The sequence below is a fragment of the Rattus norvegicus genome, chromosome 18, assembly GCF_036323735.1.
Source record: "Rattus norvegicus strain BN/NHsdMcwi chromosome 18, GRCr8, whole genome shotgun sequence".
NCBI lineage: Eukaryota > Metazoa > Chordata > Mammalia > Rodentia > Muridae > Rattus > Rattus norvegicus.
In genome coordinates this window covers 42,960,833-42,988,442 of record NC_086036.1, presented here as the reverse complement: position 1 = coordinate 42,988,442, position 27,610 = coordinate 42,960,833, and the positions used below count along the sequence as shown (strand labels likewise).

At 40.5% G+C, this 27,610-nt stretch overlaps 1 long non-coding RNA gene across 3 annotated transcripts in view; it reads right to left on the bottom strand.

Annotated features, from left to right (window-relative positions):
- Nucleotides 1–26,896, bottom strand: part of LOC108348789 (uncharacterized) — a 65,106-nt gene extending 38,210 nt beyond the window's left edge. Inside the window, exons 1-2 of one of the 3 annotated variants that reach the window (XR_010059711.1) lie at nt 26,584–26,896; nt 1,995–2,062 (exon numbers count right to left, since the gene is read on the bottom strand). This is a non-coding gene — a long non-coding RNA (uncharacterized LOC108348789). The remainder of the gene's footprint in view (nt 1–1,994; nt 2,063–26,583) is intronic. The other 2 variants (XR_001842101.3, XR_010059712.1) reach the window with 2 other exon arrangements.
- Nucleotides 26,897–27,610: the final 714 nt, after the last annotated feature.

Genomic DNA, 27,610 nt, shown 5'->3' with positions numbered 1-27,610 from the left:
AATTGTATTAGTCAAGATTTCTTAGCGAAACAATATATAGTAATATAAATGTATATGGGAATTTATTAGAAAGGCTTAAAGTCCAGCTAATCCAACAATGCTGGCTACCAATGTAAAGTTGAGGAACACAGTCCAAGAGTTTGAATATCTCAGCTGGTCTACAGTTATGCCAGAATCCTGAAAAAGTAGTCTCTAATGTCCATGAAGGAATACACTTGCTAGTGAGGGTGAGAGCAAGCAAAAGTAGAGAGAGAAAGCTTCCTTCTTCCCTGTCCTTTATTTAGGTTGCTAAGCAGAAGGTGTGACCTAGAGTAATGGTAGGTCTTCCCACATCAAAAGGTGTGGACTAAAGGTGTGTCTTCCCATTTCAAATGATCAAGACTAGAAATGGGTCTTTCGACTTCAAATTAATTAATTAAAAAAATCCTCACAAGTAGGTCCAGCATTTGGGTTTTAGCCAATTCTAGATATAGTTAAGGTGTCAACCCCCCCAAAAAAAAACTATCATAGGAGTGTAACCTAGAACTGACATAATGGGCTATAATCTAGAACCACAATAATGGACTATAACCTAGATTTCCCAGAATGGAGTGTAATCTAGAATTGCCATGATGGACTACAACCTAGAACTGCCATAATAGAGTATAACCTAGGACTGATACAATGAACTATAACGTAGAATTACTACAATGGAGCATAACCTAACACTGTCATAATTAATTATAACCCAGAACTGTAAAGTAAAATCGGCCCTTTCTCCTCAGTGTTATTATAGGTGGTCAACCAGCAAATTAACCTTTTAATAGCAAGAGTTTTAGAAACAGAGAAATAAAAATGTTGGAAATGTATATACACAGAAAGAATGCCTGAATTTCCCAAAATCTAAGCCAAGATACAGCATCCAGACACAGAAAGGTTTCCAAAATTTTCTACTCTAAGAAAATAGCATCAAGGACATATGAGAATGGAACTGAAAAAAATTAAAGACAGAGGGGGAGTATAGAATGAAGCAAGAGACAAGAACTATTTCATTCTCAGGAACATCCTGACACCTGTCAATAGTTATTTCTCAAATCAACTTGACTCATAAAAGATCCAAGTAGACTATGCAGTTAAGAGATAGATTATACAAATGCAAGTTGGCCTGGAACTTTCTTTGAAAGTAGAGGTGGCCCTTGACCTCCCAATCCTCCTGCTTTAGCCTGCTGAGTGGTTGGACTACAGGCAGATCTGTTCTCTGAACAGTCTTGTACTAAATACAAAAAAAATGCATTCTGAATTTCAAAATAAATAATTATTGATTATTACCAAAACCAGCAAAAAACATATTAACTAATAAAGCTAGAATAAAATCTGGAAGTAGACCCCATCAATGGTTAATTGATTTCAGACAAAGGAGCTTAGGATACACAATAAAGAATGCACAGTCTTCCTAATATGTTGGGGAAAATGCTTATCCACATGCACAAAATTGAATTTGTGCCTCACGTGGACAGATATTGACACCAACTCAAAAATAGATCGAAGACAAACACCTACGAGCCAAAGTGTGAAGTTGTGACAACACAGTAGTAGCTTTGTGGCTCCCAGATCACACCGGAGTCCCAATCTGAAGATCTGTGTCCAGCAAATGTGTAACACTGTCACACTACTGAAAAGCCAGTGGAGTCTAAGCTGAGCCGTGTAATTAGAATCTACCTCGCATTGATTGGCTTGTTCCCTCAGCCTCAAAATCCTAAAATACAGCAACAGGTGTTTACACAAGAAAATGGACACGTATGGAATACTACAACCATTCAAGTCACAAAGTTGTTCTATGTGCAAACATCCAGTTAGGAGAAAAGAAGCCATCCTATCTTGTCTTTGGCTTAGGTATTCTAAAAATGATCCATTGTCAACCCAGTTACAAACAGCTACTGAGCTGGTCTTGCTGTTACACGGCTTCTTCAGACAAGCTGCTTTATAACATAAAATAAGAGCTCTGTGAGACTTACTGAACATAGATGTAATGCTCATAAAGAAAGCAGGGTGGTCTTCTTCATCCTCAGAGGCTTTTTTCTGTCTGGAAATTAAGCAGTTATATATTGATAACAGAAAAATAATAGACTCAAATGTTGAAGTTACACGAAGTCAAATTTAGTAACAGAATTGGAGAAAGAAGTAAAAGGGTACAGAGCTAAACAACGAATTCTCAACTGAGGAATACTGAATGACTGAGAAGCACCTAAAGAAATGTTCAACATCCTTAGTCATCAGGGAAATGCAAATCAAAACAACCCTGAGATTTCACCTCACACCAGTCAGGATGGCTAAGATCAAAACTCAAGTGACAGCAGATGCTGGCTAGGATGTGGAGAAAGAGGAACACTCCTCCATTGTTGGTGGGATTGCAGACTGGTACAACCACTCTGGAAATCAGTCTAGAGGTTCCTCAGAAAATTGGACATTGCACTACCTGAGGACCCAGCTATACCTCTCTTGGACATATACCCAAAAGATGCTCCAACATATAACAAAGACACGTGCTCCACTATGTTCATAGCAGCTGTATTTATAATAGCCAGAAGCTGGAAAGATCCAGATGTCCCTCAATGGAAGAATGGATACAGAAAATGTGGTACATTTACACAATGGAGTACTACTCAGCTATTAAAAACAATGACTTCATGAAATTCATAGGCAAATGTATAGAACTAGAAAATATCATCCTGAGTGAGGTAACCCAAACTCTCCCCCCCCCAAAAAAAACACACATACCATGCACACACTGACAAGTGGATATTAGCACAAAACCTCAGATTACCCAAGATAGAATTCACAGGCCACATGAAGTTCAAGAAGAAGGACAACCAAAGTGTGGATGCTTCAGTCCTTCTTAGGAAGGGGAACAAAAATAGTCATAGGAGGAGATACAGAGACAAAGTTTGGAGCAGAGAGTGAAGGAATGGCCATTCAAAGCCACCTGGCAATCCAGCCCATATACATACAGCCACCAAACCCAGACAATATTGCTTATGCCAAGAAGTGCATGCTGACAGGAGCCTGGTATAGCTGTCTCCTAAGATGTTGGGGGTTAGGGCCACCCACTCATCTCCAAATTTTTAACCCAGAATTGTCCTTGTCTAAAGAAATATGGAGCAAAGTGTGGAGCAGAGACTGAAGGAAAGGTCATCCAGAGAATGCCCCATCTGGGGATACATCCCAAATACAGACACTAAACCCAGACACTATTGCTGATACCAAGAAGTACCTACTTACAGGAGTCTGATATAGCTGTTTCCTGAGAGGCTTTGCCAGAGCCTGACAATTACAGAAGCAGACACTCTCAGCCAACCATTGGACTCAGAACCTGATCCCCAATGGAGGAATTATTGAAAGGACTGAAGGAGCTGAAGGGGTTTGCATCCCCATAAGAACAACAACAATAGCAGTCAACCAGATCCCCCAGAGCTCCAAGGGACTAAACCACCAACCAAAGAGTACACATGAACAGATCCAGGGCTCCAGCTGCATAAGTAGCAGAGGATGGCATGGTCAGGCATCAATGAGATGAGAGGCCCTTGGTCCTTTGAAGGCTTGATATCCCAGCTGTAGGGGAATGCCAGGGCAATGAGGTAGGAATGGATGGCTTGGTGGGGGGGCACCCTCATAGAAACAGGGGGATGGGGATGGGGATGAGTTAGGGGGTTCAGAGAAAGGAAATAACATTTAAAATGTAAATAAATAAAATATCCAATTAAAAAAAAAAAGATGTGCCTAACCTTCCAGAGACTTGAGGCCCTAGGGAGTGGGGAGCCCTCCCGGGCATCCTCTTGGAGATGGGGGTTGGGGGGAAATAGGATGAGGAACTGTGGGAGAGCGGATCTGGAAGTGGGCAATGACTGGACTGCAAAAAAATAAAAGTAATAAAATATCAAATAAAAGTTAATTTAAAAGAAAATACGTCAAAAAAGCAATCTGTAAACCCATTATCTAAATGTGAGTCTATGAACATTTAGTTTATATTTATTGTCTGTGTGTGAGTGTTTGCATGGGTTTAGAGGTCTTAGGACAACACTTGGGAGCCAATTTTCTATACCCACCTTTACAAAGGTCCTGGGAATCAAACAAAAGTTGGTAGGCCTGTACCATATGCAGACTTTCCTTACTGAGATAGCTTTAAACCTAGTTTAAATATGTAGATTTATACCAGAAATGGTTTCCCAGAGACATTTAGGAAGTAATCCCAGGTACTCAAGTTTATAAAATATAGCTCACTCCTTTTACAATTTTAAATCCCCTCCCCTCCCCACTTCTTGGTATAATCTCACTCTATTTTCAACCACCCCCCAAAACAATTTTTCCAACTAATTTACTTTGAACAATTAAATATGTCCTAAATAGTTTGGGGCATTTTAATTTAGTTGTTAACAATTGACTCATGAGAAAATGTAATTGGCTTAGGGAGAATGCACTAGCAGATATAAAACTTGATTAAAAACTAAAAACAAATATTTTGAATGTAGAATTTCCCTTGAATCCTAGATATTGCCTGGAAAATTCAAAGCACTTGGTGGAAGCCAAGTCATTGCCTAACCACCAGGTACATGCTTGGGTAGAGAAAACCAACTACCGCCAGCTGCCCTACCTCCCTATCTACTGCTGAGTCAGTGACCTCAATGGCCCTTCCACACACCCAGCAAAACTCACCTCCCACTACTTCTCTGACCTCTTCACACACCACAACCTTGGGTCACTCATGTCTAGACATGGTGACTTTTCCATGGTCCCTGGAATATATCAAAGATTCTTCCAGTCTAGGCCCTATCACTGCCCCATTACAAGATTCAACTCCCTAGAATACCCCCCCTTCCCAGCCCACTCCTTCACACCATTCAGTTTTTTCTACATTCAGCCTTCTCTGGCCAACATATTTTACACAGCACATACATCTATACCCTTTACCCTGCCCTAGTTTTTTTTTCCATGTTTTTATAACAGTTGATTAATTGTCTTTAAATAGTCTATTATTTATTTTGCTAGAATGTAAATTGTATGACAACTTACCATCACTTTTGCAAACTAATTGACCCCTAAGGGCCCAGAAAAGAAAGGAGGATATGCTAATTTCTCAAGAAGCATTTGTTGGCTGTTTTTCACAGAAATCCTTTCTACATTCTCTCTTAATATTCCGACAACTATGTGTCCATATTGACCCCCATATGTTCTTCATTGTGTTAACATAAAATTTGTCATGAGAATATGAACAAATAAATAAAGCAGATAAAAAAAGTTCCACTATGGGGAAGGATTTGGGAGCCAACTAAATATAGCAAAATGTATGACAGAAACAAAACAAACATTACATAAGCCACCAAAAGTCAGGACAATGGCTAGTCCCCTTACATCAGTCTTGATTGTATTTTGACAATTTAATACATAATAGAGGTGTCTGAGAAAAGGAGTCTCAGTTGAGAAAATGCCTTTATAAGATTGCCTCTAGGCAAGTCAAAGGTCATTTTCTTGACTAATGATTGATGTGGGTAGACCCAGCTCACTGAGGGTTGTGCCACCCCTAAGCATTTGGTCCTGGATAGTATAGGAAGAAGGCTAAGCAAGCTATAGGAAGAAGGCTGACCAAGCTATAGGAAGAAGGCTAAGCAAGCTATGGGAAACAAGCCAGACTGCTTCCCAGTATCTGCCTTGGGTTCCTACCTTGGTTTTCCCTGATGATAAATGTGACCTGAGAGTTATAGGATGAAATAAACTTTTTCTTCCCCAAACTGCTTTGGTCATGGTATTTTGTCACAGCATAGATACCCTGACTAAGATGACATCAGAAAGTTAGGGGAGTAAGTTGTCTGAATAAGATGTGTGGGGAAGGTGATACTAGGAATTAGAAATGCTGTGGGTGGAAACCTCTATAACTACAGAAGAGCCAGGAGTTCACTGTTGCTGGATGCTATGGTGATTTGAATGGTCAGGCACCAAAGGAAGGAGAAGCCCTTGGTTCTGCCAAGGTTGGACCCCTAGTGTAAGGGAATGTCGGGGTGGAAGTTGGGGGGTGGAGATGGATGGGGAGGGGAATACCCTTCTAGAAGAAGGGGAGGAAAAGGGGATGGGGGCTTATGGACAGGAAATAGGGAGGAGGGCGGCAATGGGGGGAGGATGGGGAGGGGAACACCGATAAGAAAGGGGAGGGGGGAGGGGGATGTTTGCCCGGAAACCGGGAAAGGGAATAACACTCGAAATGTATATAAGAAATACTCAAGTTAATAAAAAAAAATTCACAAAACATAAAAAAACATTTGAAATGTAAATGAAGAAATATCCAATAAAAAAAAAAGAATGGTCATGAGCCTAAGGGTACTTTTGTGGTACACAGGTTTCAGAGGTCCTGATAGGTAATTTGGTTCAATTTTGGTAGAAAAACAATTGAAGGTTTTCAAATTGTTATCAGAGGAATCAGAAGACAAACTTGGTGTTATTTATCTATTATATTTTTTTAAAAAATTTTTTAAAAGAATAACATTGCTGGGCATAGTGGTGCAGCCTTTAATCCCAGCACTTGAGGCAGAGGCAGAGGCAGAGGCAGAGGCAGAGGCAGAGGCAGAGGCAGAGGCAGAGGCAGAGGCAGAGGCAGAGGCAGAGGCAGAGGCAGAGGCAGAGGCAGAGGCAGAGGCAGAGGCAGAGGCAGAGGCAGAGGCAGAGGCAGAGGCAGAGGCAGAGGCAGAGGACAGCAAGAGCTACATAATGAGACTGAGAAAACAAGAACAAAAGTATGTTTATGCTTATTTCTTCGTTTGTTTAACAATGAGACTCTCTACATATCCCTGGCTTTCCTGGAACTCACTTGTGTAGACTAGCCTGGCCTTGAACTCATGGAGATTCACATGCCTCTACCTCCCAAGTGCTCGGATTAAAATTGATGTGAGAGAGCCTAGCCCCCTCAGTGGTACTCCACTAGGCAGGTGGTCCTGGGTGGTTATGAAAATGAGGCTGAGCAAGTCATGGCAAGCTATTCAGTAAGTATTTATCCCTCTTCCTTAGTGTCAGCTTCAGTTCCTACTCCAGGTTCCTGCGTTGAGTTCTTCCCTGACATCCTTCAGTGATGGACTGTGGTGTGAAATTGTAAGCTGAAAATACTCTTTCCTCCCTATGTTGTGTGTGATCATAGTGTTTTATCACAGCAATAGAAACACTAAGACAAGTTAAACACACAAATACATACATATAGTTATAATTTGATCATCCCTTTAAAAAACACGTCTTCTTGCAATCTCTAGGAAACCTTTTGGGGAGCCTATTATTCTGAGAGAAAACTATAAATCTCTGAGTTATTTAGGAGCTATTATTTATTGCACCAGTGCAATATGGTATACAGTAGCCATTTAAATATAATTAATATGTGTAAAAGCATAAGCACATTTGCTTAGATTAGTCACAGTTTTAAGTTCTCAGTGGATCCGTGTAGCTAGAGGCTTTAATCCAGGGCAATTCAATCATCACCAACAGTTTTAACCTCCATTTTAATTCTCTCAATTCGAAAGCATAGTTATTAGTATTATCCTTAATTAATGCACAAGCTAATGAGGCAGGAAATCATATAACTTTCCCAATATATATTAATATTATATACCTAGTGGAATTTATGCAATAAAAATTACCTATCTTTTTAAAAAACAAAATGTCAACACCCAAGTTACTGAACCTTCCTGAATGTCAGGCAGACACAGAAACTTTACCACAAGGAAGCAGCAGTTAGAGCCTCTGGGGCATGATACAAGATCACCTTCTAATTTTACTTTGTTTTGTTTCAATTCTAGCATAACGTCTATCTTGAGGAATGCAAATTTGCGGTGGATGCCGCAGTAATAAATGAAAGTAGAGTCTTCTGTTAAAGTGTGGCACTAGCTAGAGGTGACATTGTAGAGTCCTGTAGGATTCTCCCCTCTACAGAAAAGTGTAGGTTCTAAAGTTATGTCAGTAATATCTTCTTTGCTCTTTTTGGTAACATGAGAAGTTTATAGTTGGCAGGAGATTGTAGATGTGTACTGCTTTAAACATGTGTTCTGGAGATGTGAACTAACTCAATTCTTCATGTTTGCACACCATTGATTTACCTATTAAGTCATTTCCAGGAATGTCTGGTAATTACTTTTTTCTTCTTTCTTGTTTGCTTTTTGTAAAGTGGGTCTTTTTTTGTTTTGTTGTTGTTTTTTTCCTGCTACTCTGAGAAAGTGTGACACTATTCCATCTCTTTTTTAAACTTGTATGTAATCTGTTCACTCTACAATGTTGATATACAGTCTGGTAAATTCTAGAACCATAAAGCTAGAAAAAAACCAGAAATGTCCTACTTCCAAGAAACTGCCCAAGGAGAAAACTTTAGTTTTATATGACTAATTTTTAAATAATTTATCTTCTTATAAAATATTGATCATTAAATATAAAGACTGTTGATTTTTTTCTAGTATCAGGATGGGGTAACCTAAAAATATTTCAGAGTTGGACTACAAGATGGTTACATGAAATAGTTGATTAATAATATAATTTTATTGTTAATGTAGTGAAGAGATCATTTTCCATTTAGTGGTTGGACTCAGATTCATGAGGAATACTTTGGAAGCTGGCACTGGAGAATAATGAGCATCAGACTCATCTGGGCTTCATTGTAAAACCTTCTCTCTCAAAATCTAAATGAAGAAAACCACAGGTACACTGAAGAATGGGTTTGGAGGGCAGGTGTGACTATGACAGACTACAGTGAGAGAAGAGTATTGTACAGGGTGAATAGGTTTCCAAGATGAAGCAAAGACACACAACTGAGAAGTGAGCATCATTTTCTTAGATCTCAGATTACTGTTCTACAAGCTGATTAGATTCAGCAGATCCCGAGTGCCCAAAACCAATCAATGTTTTTCCCTATCCTTTCCTCTCTGCTATTGTATGAGCCAGCAATATTTAGTTCGACCCTCTTTATTCTATGTCAATCATGGCAGCCTTATTTATCTTGTTTAGTGGGAGTTGGTATAGGAGAAGCACATGACTGTCGGTCTCAAAGGGTTCTCTGTTGGCTTTTAGCAAACACTTTTTACTTAACTATTAGAATAAATAGATGATGTTCTAGTGTTGGATCCATGCACTTTAAACATTTCCTTCACTCTTACAACTTCACTCTTTATCAACTTTAAGGTATATCCAACAAGACAAAGAACATATACACTCAGAACAACTATATAGAAGAAACCATGAGACTAAGCAAAAATGGATTCATGCTTGACATACAGTAGTCCCTATTTTCTTTAATCCACTTCGAACTTAATTTTTTTTTTCCTTTTTTTTTTTTATTAACTTGAGTATTTCTTATATACATTTCGAGTGTTATTCCCTTTCCCGGTTTCCGGGCAAACATCCCCCTCCCCCCTCCCCCCTCCCCTTCCTTATGGGTGTTCCCCTCCCAACCCTCCCACCATTGCCGCCCTCCCCCCATAGACTAGTTCACTGAGGGTTCAGTCTTAGCAGGACCCAGGGCTTCCCCTTCCACTGGTGCTCTTACTAGGATATTCATTGCTACCTATGGGGTCAGAGTCCAGGGTCAGTCCATGTATAGTCTTTAGGTAGTGGCTTAGTCCCTGGAAGCTCTGGTTGCTTGGCATTGTTGTACTTTTGGGGTCTCGAGCCCCTTTAAGCTCTTCCAGTTCTTTCTCTGATTCCTTCAATAGGGGACCTATTCTCGGTTCAGTGGTTTGCTGCTGGCATTCGCCTCTGTATTTGCTGTATTCTGGCTGTGTCTCTCAGGAGCGATCTACATCCGGCTCCTGTCGGTCTGCACTTCTTTGCTTCATCCATCTAGTCCAATTGGGTGGCTGTATATGTATGGGCCAAATGTGGGACAGGCTCTGAATGGGTGTTCCTTCAGTCTCTGTTTTAATCTTTGCCTCTCCCTTCCCTGCCAAGGGTATTCTTTTTCCTCATTTAAAGAAGGAGTGAAGCATTCACATTTTGATCATCCGTCTTGAATTTCGTTTGTTCAAGGGATCTAGGGTAATTCAAGCATTTGGGCTAATAGCCACTTATCAATGAGTGCATACCATGTATGTCTTTCTGTGATTGGGTTAGTTCACTCAGGATGATATTTTCCAGTTCCAACCATTTGCCTACGAATTTCATAAACTCGTTGTTTTTGATAGCTGAGTAGTATTCCATTGTGTAGATGTACCACATTTTCTGTATCCATTCCTCTGTTGAAGGGCATCTGGGTTCTTTCCATTTTCTGGCTATTATAAATAAGGCTGCGATGAACATAGTGGAGCACGTGTCTCTTTTATATGTTGAGGCATCTTTTGGGTATATGCCCAAGAGAGGTATAGCTGGATCCTCAGGCAGTTCAATGTCCAATTTTCTGAGGAACCTCCAGACTGATTTCCAGAATGGTTTTACCAGTCTGCAATCCCACCAACAATGGAGGAGTGTTCCTCTTTCTCCACAACCTCGCCAGCATCTGCTGTCACCTGAGTTTTTGATCTTAGCCAATCGCACTGGTGTGAGGTGAAATCTCAGGGTTGTTTTGATTTGCATTTCCCTTATGACTAAAGATGTTGAACATTTCTTTAGGTGTTTCTCAGCCATTCGGCATTCCTCAGCTGTGAATTCTTTGTTTAGCTCTGAACCCCATTTTTTAATAGGGTTATTTGTTTCCCTGCGGTCTAACTTCTTGAGTTCTTTGTATATTTTGGATATAAGGCCTCTATCTGTTGTAGGGTTGGTAAAGATCTTTTCCCAATCTGTTGGTTGCCGTTTTGTCCTAACCACAGTGTCCTTTGCCTTACAGAAGCTTTGCAGTTTTATGAGATCCCATTTGTCAATTCTTGATCTTAGAGCATAAGCCATTGGTGTTTTGTTCAGGAAATTTTTTCCAGTGCCCATGTGTTCCAGATGCTTCCCTAGTTTTTCTTCTATTATCGAACTTAATTTTTTACTTATATCTTAGTGCATCATTGGTGGCCCACGCAGACACAAGAATGTCAACTAACTCATGTCAGGGCCTAGATGAAGAATTTCAGACAGTTCTATGAGGAGGATGAATATAAGACCAAAATGATCATGATGTGTCAGGTGGACTCAGTCATCAGTATGCTATACTTGTCCAGGTAAAAGGTAATGTAACTGCAAACAAGGGTCTCCTGTTGTAAGGAAAGCTTTGAATAACTGAGACATTGCTGAAACTGTAGTAAATAAACAAGAATGTATAAATATAGCTAAGCAAAATAGAGAAGACAGAAAAGGAAAATTATTAAACTATAAAATAAACATATTCTTGCTTATTCCTCACTCAAAATGAGTTTACATATTGAGAGTCTAGCAGATAGAATCCAATAGTAGCAATTGGCTTGACAAAAGGTCCCCTGTCTCTATGCCCCTTACTATGGAGTTCTGCATCACTAAAGTCCCTATTATAGCAATAATACAAAAACTTATGCTTTGGATTCTGTTTTTGAGGTAACCCAAAGCAAAGACACTCTCTTAAGAGGAACAGACAAAAAGATACTGAATTACATTCATATTTAAAGTTCTATGGTTCTAATTTTTTCAAATGTACTTTCAGAAGAAGCAGCTGATTTCCCCCCTATGAGTACAGAATACCTAGGATACAATCCACAGAGCTTAAGAAGGCTAACAAGCCAAAGGGTCCAAGTAAGGATGCCTCAATCCCACTTGGGAGAGAGAAGAAAGCAATCACAGTGGGAAGGAGGCAAAGGGAGTAAAGGACCTGTGTGGTAGAGCAGACAGGGAGGAGAAAAGGAAAACATGATCAGATATTGGGGGAAAAGAACTGAAGCCTCAAGGGCCAGCAGAAAGAATGGAAACAGGCAACCTTGGGAGGTAAGAGGTTGGGGGACCCTCTAGAATGTACCAGAGACCTGGGAGGTAAGAGACTCTCAGGACTCAAAGGAAGGGACCTTAGATGAAATGTTCTACAGTGGGGAGAGGGGAATTGTAGAGTCCACCTCCAATAGAAAGACAGGGCATCAAATGGAGAGATGTGCTTGCCATCCCACAGTCAAAAACTTTGACCCAGAATTATTCCTGTCTGAGAGAACTACAGTGACAAAAATGGAGAAGAGCCTGAGGGAAAGCAGGTACAGTGGCAGGCCCACATCAGCATCCAGCTCTAGGTGAGGCCTCAAGTCCTGACACTGTTATTGATGCTGTGGTGGACTTACAGACAGGAGCCTAGCATGGCTGCCCTCCTCTATTATTGATGCTATGGTGGACTTACAGACAGGAGCCTAGCATGACTTCCCTCCAAGATCCCAACAAGCAGCTGAAAGAATCAGATGCAGATACACCAAATCAATGGACAGAAGCTGGAGACAACTGTGGTAGAATTAGGAAGAAGCTGAGGAGGGCAACTCCATAGGAAGACCAGCAGTCTCTGAGTGACCAACCAGGTAGCATACACTAGCTGATATGAGGCCCCCAACACATATACAGCAGAGGACTGCCTGGTCTGGCCTCTGTGAGAGAAAATGCACCTAACCCTTGAGAGAATGGAGGCTCCAGGGAGTGGGGAGGTCTGATATGTGTGGGGGTGGGGGGAGGAATGGAATAAGGAACAGTGAGAGAGTGGACCAGGAGGTGGATAAAGACTGGATTGTAAAATAGGATTAAAGAATATTTTAAAAAATGAGGTAAATATTTTTTAAAAAAGATAAATTTAGACCTGCATTAAAGAAAAAAATAGTAGGGGTGGAGAGGCTTTCCAACATTCCAAAGTCTATTGCTTCCACTGCTATTTTGTTGAGTTCAATGCCTTTTATTTTCTTGCACTCTTGGTCTTCAAAAGTCATTTTATTTTCTAATCTGGGATATTTTGTTCTGATGGTTTCACTGGACTGGAATACATCTCGTAATAAGGATTCTGGCATAATCTCAGGAGATGTCTTATATAACATATTCTTTTTTAAATTTTTTATTATATATTTCTTTACTTACATTTCAAAGGTTATTCGCCTTCCCAGTTTCCTGTACATAAGTCCCCATTCTCTCCCCCATCCCCCCTCCCACATATGGATATTCCCCCTATATATCCCCCTTATTGCCCTTCCCCATATTCTCCTGCACTGGGGGTCCAATCTTGGCAAGACCAAGGGTTTTCCCTTCCACTGGTGTCCCAACAAGGCTATTCTCTGCTACATATGCAGCTGGAGCCCTTGGCCAGTCCATGTACAGTCTTTCAGTAGTGGTTTAGTCCCTGGAAGCTCTGGTTGGTTGGCATTGTTGTTTTTATGGGGTTGCAACTCATTCAATCCTTCCTCTAATTCCCCCCAAGGGGGTCCTATTCTCAGTTCAGTGGTTTGCTGCTAGCATTGACCTCTGTATTGGACATGCTCTGGATGTGTCTCTCAGGAAAGATCTATATCGGGTCCCTTTCCACATGCATTTTTTAGCTTCATCAATCTTACCTAGTTTTGTTGGCTGTATATATATGGGCCACATGTGTATCAAGCTCTGAATGACCATTCCTTGAGTCATTGCTCTAAACTTTGCTTCCATATCCCCTCCTATGAATATTTCCCCCTTTTAAGAAGGAGTGGGAGCATCTGCATTTTGGTCATCCTTGGAGTTGCCATTCTATATAACATATTGTTATCACTAACTGAATTACCTAATAAAAATGATGTGAATGAAGTTGAAAGACAACAACAACAAACAATAGTGTTTCCAGTTGTCTAGGCATATAGCTGAAAAGGGAAAGGGATGCAATCTCCTTCACTCTTACAAGTGACATCAGTTCCACATGGTTAACAAGGGATCACATGGAACACCTCAACCAAGAACTCTGCATTTGCTCAACAAAAGCAGGAAGTTGCAGCCACTACCAGAAGATGGGATGACATGTAGGCTCTCTCATATATGAGACCACTGATGAGGAAGAAAAATAACTCCAGCATGAAAAACACTCAGGAAAAAAAATAAATGGACAGATATAGATAGATATAGATACACACACACACACACACACACACACACACACACACTAAAATCATTGGGAAAAAATCAGAATGGGGTACAACCACTCTGGAAATCAGCCTGGTGGTTCCTCAGAAAATTGGACATAATATTACCTGAGGACCTAGCTACTGGGCATATACCCAAAAGATGCTCCAACATATAACAAGGACACATGCTCCACTATGTTTATAGAAGCCTTATTTATAATATCCAAAAGCTGGAAAGAACCCAGATGTCCTTCAATAGAAGAATGGATACAGAAAATGTGGTACGTTTACACACTTGAGTACCACTCAGCTTTCAAAAACAATGACTTCATGAAATTCTTAGGCAAATGGATGGAACTAGAAAATATCATCCTGAGTGAAGTAACCCAATCACAACAAAACACACATGGTATGCACTCACTGACAAGTGGATATTAACCCAAAAGCTCAGAATACTCAAGAAACAATTCATAGATCACATGAAGCCCAAGAAGAAAGACCAAAATATGGATGCTTCAGTCCTTCTTAGAAGAGAGAACAAAATACTCACAGGAGGAAATGCAGGGACAAAGCATGGAACAGAAACTGAAGCAAAGGTCATCCAGAAACTGCCCTACCTGGGGATCCATCCCTTATGCAGCCACCAAATCCAGTCACTATTGTTGATGCCAAGAAGTGCTTGTTAACAAGAGACTGACATGGATGTCTCCTGAGAGGCTCTGCCAGAGCCTTACTGATACAGATACAGACGCTTGCAGCTAACCATCAGACTGAGCACAGGGACCCCAATGTAGGATTTAGAGGAGGGACTGAAGGAGCTGAAGGGGTTTGCAACCCCGTAGGAAGAACAATAATATCAACCACCCAGATCCCCCAGAGCTCCCAGGGACTAAACCACCAACCAATGAGTACACATGGAGGGAGCCATGACTCCAGCCACATATATAGCAGAGGATAGCCTTGTTGGACATCAATAGCAGGAGAAGCCCTTGGTCCTGTGGAGGCTCATTTCCCCAGTGTAAGGGAACATCAGGGTGTTGAAGAGGGAGAGTGGTTTGGAGGGGGAGCTTCCTCATAGAAGCAGGGGAATGGGGAAATGGGAGAAGGGGGGTTACCAGGAAAGGGGATAATATTAACATTTGAAATGTAAATACATAAACTATCCAATAAATAAATAGATATCAGAATGGATGGGGAAAAAAGTTGAGTAATAAGCATATCCTTCACTCATCAAAGGTGACAAGCAGGCAGAGAATTCTCTCTGATTTCAGAGATAGCTCATGAGATCCTACAATGAACCTGTTAACTGCAACTTGTTTAGAGAGATATTCTGCCACTTCTATACCCTGGGAATTTTCCAGACTTTAGAAGAAAACAAAGTATGCAGAAGATTCAGTCACCTAGCACATTCAGTGAATAGCTCTCCAGCCAGGATAGATGAACCTTTACATACATGAGGGCCTTACACACTCAACCAGTTGCTTTGCCATGGGGAACACTTGCCTTAGCTGTCAAGGGACATTACTAGGCAATACAGGTATTCACTTAGCTAAACAGCATGGCCATTAAATGCTTTCATCATCCTTTGTCTAAGAATGTCTCTTCCTCTGAATAAAACCTGGTCTTCAGACGCTTTGATCAAGATATTGGTAAAAGGACCCATAATGAGAACAAGTATGGACAGATATTCTCCCCTTTCCCCTGGTGTAGATGTGTTGTATAATGGGTAACCTATTATCTCTCCTAAGAATATTTGCATGTTTCTTCCATAGAATCAGGTAAACATGGCAGCTGCTATAGGCCTCTAATAGTGGAAAGGAGGACATGGTGCATGAGAAAGTTCCAGCTGTCGCATTTGTCCCTAAGAAAGCAGAGACATTCCTCTGTCCTGATTTTACACTCAATACAACTCATTTCATGCCTTCTCTGCATAACAAAGACCTGACTTCCTGATTTGACAAAGCAACCACAAACAATTTCTACAAAGAGTGTGCACATTTTCTTTGTCCTGAGGAGCCTTCAGAGAAGAAGGGAAATGAGGAAGGAGCTTAATCTACCATCACACGATTTTCTGTTCTGTTAAAAGGACCTCCACAGAGGCATATCACCTACTTTCTGTGGGGCCTTACAAGGGATAAGAAAGCATAATACAGAAAGTCTAGCTAATGGGAAGTCAGAATGTGAGTCTAGGATGAGCAGGGTGCACCACCAGACCATAACCAGAGAGCTGGGCTTGATTAATCAAGGAGTATGGTAAGCTGGAGGCTCCCTGAGTACAGCCATGGAACATTCAACCCTTATGGAAACCTCCAAAACTGGCTATCAGCATACAAATATGAAAGCTGAAGTCTTCTTGGTTGCTTAGAGGCTAGTTGAATAGCTTACCAACCCTAGGTCACTACTGAAGTGGAGAATGTCCATATTGGAGCTGGGTAGGGTGCAAGTGCTAGCAGGTAGTGAGAGAGCCAGGAAGAAATGATCTGTGAAAGCATTTGCTTTTGACTGGGCCTTACTTCTGACTGAAAATGATCTTGATGTTCCTAATGCTTTTGTTGTCCAATTTCACTTTCAAATTCAATGGTGTGTTACAGAAATTCTTGTGGGCATTCGAAGCTGAGCACAATACTTTCTAGTGTTCTTTGAAATTGCCACCTCTCCTATTACCTTCTCCTTTTATTTCAAATGTTTTACTTTTTAAGGAAATTGCAGTTCCCTCTTTTTACCCTGCAGCCTCCATCTCACTTGAGGAAATGCTAACATCCTTTCATTACATTGCACAAGAAATGTCATCAGCATTGCAAAGTTATTCAGCGTCTTGTGACTTTGTCAGTATTTACCCAGGTTTCCTTGCAGATCTATTCATGAATAAATTTTACATGCTCTATAAAACTAACTGCATTCTCAGATATTGCCATTCATACTTTTATGGGATACTAATTGTAAGACTTCATGTTTCCTCTGTCACATATATGTCCTTGTTGATTGTAGAGGTTTTTTTTTTTTTTTACATCAGCAAACAGCTAAGCAGAAATAAAAAACAGCATGTGAGCCAAGCGGTTGCCAGCAGTGAATGGCATGATTAATTAATGCTGGCTGTGGTCCTCTATACTGAAGAGATAACCTTTGATAATTTAAAACACACACGCGCGCGCGCACACACACACACACACACACACACACAACACACACAACACACACACACCCATTAGTTCTTTGCAACACAGACCACTTCTATAGTACAAGGAAGTCAACAATCTTTCCAAGAGTTATCATGCCTATGATCCCTTTATGTCAGGTTAATTCTGGTAGACAGCTCAGGTTTAATGAGAAAGCTCGCTCTTACTGCCTCTCTCATCCTCACTCCTGACTCATGGCAATGACCAGGAGCCGTTGCTAAGTAAGAACAGGGCCTGTCAGTGCTCCTAGCTGGCTTACTGCCCAGACGTTCCTGCTCCTGCCATCTGTTGGAAATGCAACCCAGCAGAAACAGAAGGTAGACTGAAGAACACACTTTTCCTCCTGCCTTTTAAAAGTGTGTTTTTCCTGCTTGAATAATTAGCCACGTGAACAGGCTTTAAATCATGGTTTCAGATACTAAAATAAACAGTGCACTGTTTTGTTTTGTTTTTCTGGTGTAGAAAAGTTTAACAAAGTGATACATTTAAACAAAGCTTTTACCCTCTTTTGTCCCTCAGTTCCATAAAAGAATTTTGAAAGTAAAAGAAGAAAAGGATTTTTTCTTCCAGAGGAAGAAATCAATCAAAGGAGAAGAAAGGAGAGGAAGGGCAGATTGGAAGCAAAGTCAGATTTATTTTATCAATGTGGCATGCAGCTATTGGGAGAAGTCATTGTCAAAATCGAGAAAAGTATCACAAAATAGTGTCTTACAGATACACAATGAGTATGGTTTTTTTACCTTATTTATTATACTTCCTGAACCAAAGGAGTATTACTCTCACCCAAAATCATCTATAAGCCATACAAATAACCAGAGACCTATATGAGCAATTCTAGAACATTCCTTTTCCTAAATGATTTATTTAGCTGTTTTATTTATGAATACACTATAGCTGTCTTCAGACACACCAGAAGAGGGCATCAGATCCTGTTACAGATGGTTATGAGCCATCATGTGGTTGCTGGGATTTGAACTCTGGACCTCTACAAGAGCAGTCAGTACTCTTAACAGCTAAGCCATTTCTGCAGCCCTTTAGGACATTCTTCCACATCAGAATCAGCACAGATTTCTTACTCCAGAGATTTTGGAGTGGAGCCAAATATATGTATAACAAATGTATATGTATAAAGGTTATTTATTAAATATTAAAATAGTTAAAATTCTAATAAGAAGGATAGTGATACAGACCAGGTAGAAAGACTTCTGAAGACTAGAAAGTTTTAGAGCAGAATAGGGGCGTTAATGTAAGTAGTCTGCCTATGACTCTTTCAGTTAGCAAGCTCAACAATATGGCTACCTAAATAAGACCTAAAACACAACATCAATTGACATGCCAAAACAAGTGGGGGAAGCTTACAAGGCTCTACCCAGAGATGAAGAGATACAGGCAACTAGTTACAGCTCATTGGTAGTGAATATGTCTTCTTTAGGGACACACTCAAGAAATCAACCCTAAACACTTGTGAGCAACACTAAATCAACTCAGCATGCTGTGTTTTTAAGTGTTCACTCATGTGTGCGTGTGTGCATGTATACGATTAATAATCTAAGAACAAGAGGCTATGAATTTGAGGAATGGGGGACAGAAGAATGATGCAAACTGAAGCACTTAGGAATTACTTTGCATGCTAGAAGTTACTTGAAGGCCTAGTGAAAACATGAACAAATAAAGATCTCAACTCATTTTTCCAAGATTTCTTGGAACCAAAAAGAAAATTGGGAAACAGGACCATTAGTGTGCTAACTATATACTCCATGTACCTTCTCCTTCTAAACGGTACATGAAAGTGGTCAAGAAAAGAGCCCAACCTCTGAACAGATAACTGTTTGGCCAGATAAAGATTAAATGTGCTACTCTCCTCCCTCCATCTGATGGAAGGACCTCTTCAGAGAGGGGAGTTCTGTAGGTGGGAGAACACCTTGGTTTACAGAAGGAGAAGGCAAGCTCTACAGATGTAAGAGATTTGTCATGCCCTTTTCTTGTGATTACTCGGTGCTTCATTCAAGTCTGGAAGCCTCAAAGAAGAAGTGGCATCCACAGAAATGCTTCCCCCGTCATTAAGTCTCAGAGGCAGAAAGAACACAAGACACTGCAGATTAGAGGAGCATCAGAAAGTCCTGACTTCAGAAGAGAGTAAAAATGGAGGGATTAGATAAAGTGCTGAGAATTTGGTAAGACATGCCAATAATCTTTAGCATTGTTATTTGCATGTTTCCACTAATTCACCATCTCATGGTGATATGTGTGCTAAGTGTTCTGCAGAACACAGTACAGAAAGAATATAAAACTGACAGGTTCTGTGCAATATAGTTCCCAAAGAAAGTGGAAAATCCATGAGGAGTATGCTTTGTTCATTATTAAATCTCTAGCACATAGAACACAGAGTAGATGGCTCATGTTGGCTCATGTTCCTGATTAAACTAAATCTATTTTAGAAAACTTCTACTTTATTCTTAAAAGAGGAAAACAAGAAAAGAGCTAGGCTTTTCCATGTAAGAATCTTAAAATGGGAGAATTAACCCCATAAGGGCCAGGTGCCATTTTCTTAACAGTCAGCAAAAGGAGAACTTTAAACAGGAAGACAAAACACAGGGATAAAATCAAGCATCTCTTCTGGAGTCATCTAGTCTACCTGTCATCCCCACCTAGCATTTTCTCATCAAGTCTCCAAAGGGTTGCTTTGTAAGTATTTAAACCAGTATTCCTAAACTAGGTTAAGCTGCACTTTGCAAAAGTAGCCAGTAGATTTAAAATGGGAAGCTGAGAAGGTAGATGTTAATAAACTGGTTTCATCTACCAGTTTTTTTTTAAAAGTATCTTTAAATTTTATTTGCTTTCCCACAGGACATCTACAGAAAGAAAAACTATCCTAGACTTGTAATTGAATGAGGGCTAGTTTACTGAGAAAATAAACTGCTCCAACAGAAATCAGTTTGTATGTAAGCAGTGGTTGTAGATGTTGAGGAAGGTGGCCACGGAACAGCACTGTTACCTAACCAGTATGCTTGTGGCATCTTTGCAAAAGCTATTCTCCTAACACGCGTAACACTAATGTGTTGCCAAGTTTAATAGGAAAACACTGGCAGCCTATAAACCCTGAAGGTGTGTTTGGTGGATTAGTCAAACCTTGTAAAATGCCTCTAGCATTGCAAAATAAGAAACTCCTTCATGTTCCAAACACAGGGATTCATTTACATAGGAGGAATTCTTTACCAGTCAGGGCTCATTTTTCCACTAACCAACCATTACTTCAGTGTTGGTTCTGCACGAACCGCATGCCCCTCATGTAACTTTGTACAGCAAAGGTTGAGTAAATGCAACCATAAAATTCTCTCTGGCTGTGTAGCTCTTGAGCAGACGAAGCAAAGCCAATGATGAGAAATGGGCAGAAGACTGCAGCAGAGGCTCCCATAGTTCAGTCATTTTCTAAGTTGTTTCCATTTGAAAGCACTTACATTTGGGGGACATAATTAGCCCTTGTTGCTGGCTACTATTTCTCTGTAATTCTGAAAGGTCCAGGCTCTGCAGGGGCACATCTGGTCACACTAATGGCTCTCACAGGCAGAGGACTGCCCTGACTGCCAGCACCTGCGGAGACAGGGGCATGACAATTCTTCTTCCCCAAAGACACCAGGCTCATCAAAACAACCTTCTGTGGTCCTGGCCACTTGCCCACATAGAGAAGGGCACTGGAGCAGGGATAGTGGACTGTGGGTCAGCCCAAGGCATGGGTTTAATGAAAGGTGTGCTGGAAGCCACATCAAACAGCAGCATGAGTCCACAAAGCCACTCAGTGAAGAAACATGACAGGCATCATATAAGCCCACGAATCCAATCAGCAAGGCAATGTGGGTGGCATCTGTCACACTGCCTTCTCCTGGTGGCTAGCCCTTGATATGCCTGGTGAGAATGCTACAGTGTTTAAAATATTCTCTGTACAACTTTCCTACTGTGTGCAAACAACTCTGAAGCCATAAAATAAGGCCAGTCTCCTCTTTAGTGTGTCCACAGGACATAAAGTATCCTGCCCTTTCTAAGCTTTTTGCAATCATAGCTAGACAAAGACAAAAGTACTCACATGCAATACCCAGACCTGAAGTCCATCTCTAAAGTTAACTGGCTAACTTTCCTCCAGCTGTCAACCGGCTCAGGAGATAGAGAATACTAATCACATTCTCAATGATTCTAAAATTTCCAAACATATGGATTTATAAAAGAAGCTATTGGCAAACTCAGCATTACTAAGTACTTTTAAAGATACATTAAATACAAGTAGAGATGGATCAAAAGTTAAGTGTACTTGTTTATTTGGCAGAGGACATGGGTTCGATTCTGAGCACCTACATAGTTGTTCACAACTATCTGTAACTCTAGTTCTAAGTGATACGACAGTCTCTTCTGGTCTCTACAGGTACCAGGCACACATGAGGTGAACATACATACAGATATGCAAAACATTCATACATGAAAATGAAAATAAATGAATCTTTTGTTTTGTTTTTCAAGACAGGGTTTCTCTGTGTAACTTGGCCATTCTAGAACTCTCTCTATAGACCAGGCTGGCCTCAAACTCAGAGATCCGCCCACCTCTGCCTCTTGAGTGCTAGGATTAAAGGCATGTGCTACCTCTGCCTGGCAAAAATAAATTAATCTTAAAATAATATATGTGCACGTTTAGTGATTCCCCTATGTGCCCAATTCCACAATTGATTTTTAAGTCTCTTTTAATAGGAATCATATTTTTAAATACTTTACTTTTATATGTACTGGAATTTTTAGCACAGGGTCTCATGTTGACCAGGGTTGTCTCCAACTTACTGTACAACTGAAGCCTTAAGTGTCTGCTTTTTCTGCCTCTATGACCCACATAGTGGATCACAGGCATTTATCACCACTGTTGGATTCTGTGGTGCTTCCTGGACAACAGACTCAGCCTCCTGCTAAGCCCACTGAAGAAGTGCCATTCAGTACACCAGAGGCTCCTCCTTCTGGATTAGCATGAACTTATTTTTAGTTTGTCTGATTGAATTTACATTCTTATTGATGTTATTTTTAGTGTATATCTGCATTATTCATGTATTCCTGAAGTGAATGTTAACAAAGCACAGTATGAAAGATTCTGGACTAGAGACAGACTAGATTCAAAGACTAATCACTTGCATCCAAAGTAGGAATGGTTTTATCACTCAACTAGATAACCACATATCTATATGCCTGTACCAGTGTTAAGGTGAAAAGTTAGTCAATGACATTTATTCAATCATGGCAATGTTGTCTTCATTAAGAACTTCTGCTGGGGGTAAAAGTCTAGGGAAAGTCTAGGAAAGATGAGAGGAGTTGTACTCAACTCAGAATACAATGTAGCCAAATGTAAGTAAGTAAAGGAAGAGCAAGGAAGAGAGGTCAAATGATGGATAAACACTAAGGAGAGACATCAAGGTAATAAGAATTCTGTCCAAAATGGCTGGACAAAATGCTTACTTAAGAAAGGCAAGTTGGCCCAACATTACCTAGAAGGCAGTGGAAGATATGGAACTCCACGGGGTACTGAGGGATGATCAGCTATGGAGGGCATTGGTGCTGAAACTGTTTTACAATGAAATGTTCAGAAGAATCTAGGGGACAGGTCAGGATGCTGAGTCAAGTGTGGTCAAGGAAAGGTCTGTCCTCTGCCTGCTGTCCTCTTGTAGTCACCCTACCTAGACCACCTCTCTGCCTACAGCAGTCCTGGGATGTCCTCCCTCCTCCTCTACTTCTTCCGAACACTCACTTCACTGGGTATTTTGTGTTCTCTCTGCAAATTCCTTAACCACAGTTGTTTTGGAGAATTAGATAGCATAGAGTAGATAGGGAAACAGCTAAGCTTAGGATTCATAGGTCAGCTTAATCAGTGTTTCAAGAATGAATGACAGCAAGAGACCACATGCTGAATGATTCTCTTATCTATGTGGGAGAAGCAATGTGAATGCATACATTTAATGAGACTAAAATGATATGCCATAGTAATTAGTATATAGACTTCTATATGCTAACCTTATGCGTAAGGTCAATTATAATAGTTATTCTGTAGTTACTGCAGGTAGGTAGCATGGCTTTGAAGACCGAAAGTGCCCTGGTACCAAGAGCAGCTGAAATCATTATGATCTCGGAGTTTCAAAGACGACATCACAGAAGCTAAACACAAAAATGGAGAGAATTCTGGATTCATCCACACTGACTTTATAGCTGTAAGCTCCGAGGACCTGAGTAAAGCATTAATTGCAATTTCCTGTTCCTTGGCTTCTATAATTGTAAATAATGATGTTGACTGAGCAAGGACATGGTGAAACCGAAACCAAGCGGTCTAGGCGAATGCTTGCTCAAGGCCTCCTCAAGAAACATTGACCATAAGATTAAAACAGAGACTGAAGGAACACCCATTCAGAGCCTGCCCCACATGTGGCCCATACATATACAGCCACCCAATTAGACAAGATGGATGAAGCAAAGAAGTGCAGACTGACAGGAGCCGGATGTAGATCGCTCCTGAGAGACACGGCCAGAATACAGCAAATACAGAGGCGAATGCCAGCAGCAAACCACTGAACTGAGAATAGGACCCCTGTTGAAGGAATCAGAGAAAGAACTGGAAGAGCTTGAAGGGGCTCGAGACCCCATATGTACAACAATGCCAAGCAACCAGAGCTTCCAGGGACTAAGCCACTACCTAAAGACTATACATGGACTGACCCTGGACTCTGACCTCATAGGTAGCAATGAATATCCTAGTAAGAGCACCAGTGGAAGGGGAAGCCCTGGGTCCTGCTAAGACTGAACCCCCAGTGAACTAGACTGTTGGGGGGAGGGTGGCAATGGGGGGACGGTGGGGAGGGGAACACCCATAAGGAAGGGGAGGGGGGAGGGGGATGTTTGCCCAGAAACCGGGAAAGGGAATAACACTCGAAATGTATATAAGAAATACTCAAGTTAATTAAAAAAAAAAAAAAAAAGAAAGAAACATTGACCATTAGTATCTCTGCAGGTGACAGAGGTGACAGCTCTCACTCAGGCACACTAAGAGGCTTTCTCGGGCCTTCCTAAGGAATTTATCTAACTTCCTTTAATTCCCTGCTGTCCCAAGCCATTCTTATAAGGCAACTGTCTGCGTTGCGAACATTTGGTTCCATACAGCTGCATAGTAAATCTGATCAGGTATGATAGCCAGCCAGCCACATGCAAGGTCTTGAAAAGGTATTATTTTTAACACAAAGCAAGGATTCTTGGGAATACATCACACAGTAAAACAGAAAGAAAAATGCAATAAAACCCTAGAGATGTTGGGTAAATGGAAAACAATTGTGTAAGTATATATTGAATTTGCTTTCATTAAACCAAATGGCATGCCAGAGGAAAAGTTAAGGTGGAATATGCATGTTTGCATTAAGTTCATGCCAAGGTATCACGTTCTAGAGCAGTGCTTCTCAACCTGTGGGTCCCTTTCACATGAGTTCCATATCAGATACCCTGCATATCAGATATCAACATTGCAATTCACAACAGTATCAAAACTACGGTTATGAAGTAGCAATGAAATAATTTTATATTCAGGTCACCATAACATGAGGAACTATATTAAAGGGTCAGAGCATTTGGTTTCTTCTGTTTTTGAAGGAGAAAACTAATGTAAGTTTACTCAAAGCCTTAACAATATCAGTGAGAACCATGTTTCACAACCTAAAGCATGATGTTTCTGAGTTCTGGGAACAAGGGAATCTGCAGAGGGCTGTCATTCTTGGTTTAGTGGCTCTTGCTGAAGCTAGAAACCTCACATTAAACAAAGCCAAAGGCAAATTCAGAAAACAATTTTAAAGAATTCATTTCAAAATGAATAAAGTAACATTTGACAAAGTAATAATAATTGTATAAGTCTAACCAGAAAGAAAAACATCTATTCCCTCTTTTTTTTAATGGAAATGATAGGAAACTCTAGTGTTGATATACATCAATCATTTGTGTGTCTATAAATTAAAGATGGGTAAAGCAACTTTTTTTCATAAAAGCAGCACTGGGGCAGTGAACCATTTTTAGACTGAGATCAAAGCTTCCAACCTTGACTCTATGAGGAATTTTAATCCTAAGCAATAAAGGATGATTTAAAAATATTTTAATCCTGGCTACTTTTAACAATAGAAACATGTGTGAATGTCAAAAGGAGGGGAAGAGTGTGTGTGTGTGTGTGTGTGTGTGTGTGTGTTTGTGTGACAGAGAAAGAGAGAGAGGGGGGGGGCGCACAAGCATAATCATGCCCATCTCCAAAGTGGCGATTTCTCAAGAATGCCAGACAAGTTAAATGTACACTATTCCAGGTTTCACAGATGATGATCAACGGCATAAATGCTGAAAGGATTCTCATAATTGCCAGAGGAAAGTTCCAGCTGTGGGCAATTAAAGATCAGCATATTAACAAGGAGAATCTTCTCCATGTGGGAGAAAAGAAGCAAGTCAGGGAACTACCAGTCTTAATGAGAACAGTGGTATAATCAAACTTCTGACCCAGAGGAGACAGGAAAAAGGTGTGTTTGAACTGTCAGATGCACCTGATTCCGGATTAAATGCCACATAAACTCCAACATATTGAGTACCAGAATGGAGTGCTGTAAGTTTTCACAAGCACAAAATATTTAAGAAATGTTCGCAGGCATAGAAGGACAGAAGTGTTTGTGGAAGAATGTGATTTCCTCACAACAACTCTTGTGAGGAGATGGAGTTTCCTAATGTTTCCAAGCCTGAAAGACCTTGGGACAACATTCCATGTCTCTTTTCTGTGATGCCATCCATTATTAAAGGACACACATTTTTGTGAACCCATTTGTGCCTTTTCTTTCCAACTACTTATGAATGCAGTAAAAATCAAAACAGATCATAACTCTAAGCATTTCCATCCTTTAGCTGGTAGACCAAATGAAAGTCTTAAGTGTGTGACTTTGGAAAGGTTATCTGAATAAATACCCATGCATAGTTAGGAGTTTTCCATGTATAATTTCTCTGTCCAAAATTTACTCATGCCACAGTTCATTATAATCGGCAGATCTCATAATTTGTCCATGAATAATGTAGCTGTCTTATAGGGCCCCTTCCAGCTAAAGAGAAAATTTAGTTCAGAGACCTGTTCGATTTTCAGTACAGTTTGGTACAGTTGACTTTAAAAATAACATTTTCCAATCCAGATTGAAATGTCCTTTGTTTCCTGCCCTGGTCTGAGACACGGTGGATGTGTAAAAGCTGTGGTCACCAGAATTATTTAGTGAAGCAAAGACTTCCTTGTGAAGCATCACCCATCACAACCCTCTCCAGAGCTGTGGTATTTGATAGTCTTCTCCCAGTTGTTAGGATTTGCTAGCTATCTCAGGTCTATTACTGGGCTCCAGCTTGTCACTTACTCAAAAAGTCCTTGAGGTGCAGCATTTGCAGCACAGTGGTGCTGCCTTGCAGAAGGTCTTTTACTGTCTCCACTTAGTGTCTCAATGGAGTATTCTGTCCTCTCTTCTGAATGCCAGATCACATTATTCCAAATACAAAGGTCTCCATAGCAACCCATTGCTTTCATACACACACTCCCAGGAAAGTAAAAATTCACAGGGTAGTGGCACACCACACAGGAACTTCGAAAGACCAGAGAGACAGCCTACTCATTTTTATATTATTTTATTTGGACAGGGCCTCACTATGTAGCCCCTAGCTGGCTTGGAACTCATTATGTAGAACAGGTTACCCTTGAACTCACATAGATCAGTCTGTTTCTACCTCCCACAAAGCACTGTGACTATCGTCATGTGCACTCCCATCTACTCCCATTCTACTCCTTGTGAACTCCAACTTGATTGTTAATCTCACAGGGTAAGGAGCTAACAGGTAGGGCCATTATCTATGCACAGAGCACTATGACAAAAAAATAGCAGGGTGCATGTGGCATACCATGCCTAAATATGGCATTTGAAAATGTAGAAGATCAGAAAGACCTCTCCTATGTTGTCCTCTAAAAGAGTAGTTCTCAACCTGTGGGTCATACATGACCCCTTTGAGGATTGAATGATTGTTTCATAGAGGTTGCCTAAGACCATCAGAAAACTCAGATATTAACATGATTCATAACAATAGAAAACTTAGTTATGAAGTAGTAACAAAATAATGTTATGGTTTGGGGGAGGGGGGTTATCATAACATGAGGATCTGTATTAAAGGGTAACAACATTGAGAAGGTTGAGAACTATGGCTCTAAAGCAAGTCATAGACCTTCTCTCTAGAGTAGCTGTTGTTATAGCCAGAGGAAAGGAATAACCATAGAAAGAGAAGGAACCACACCATTTGTTGAAAGACCCATCCCCAGAAAATTAGCATTACTATTACCTCCTTTTATCAAACCATGTCTGCATGATAGTCCATGTCTAGCACAATAACAGTTTTCCT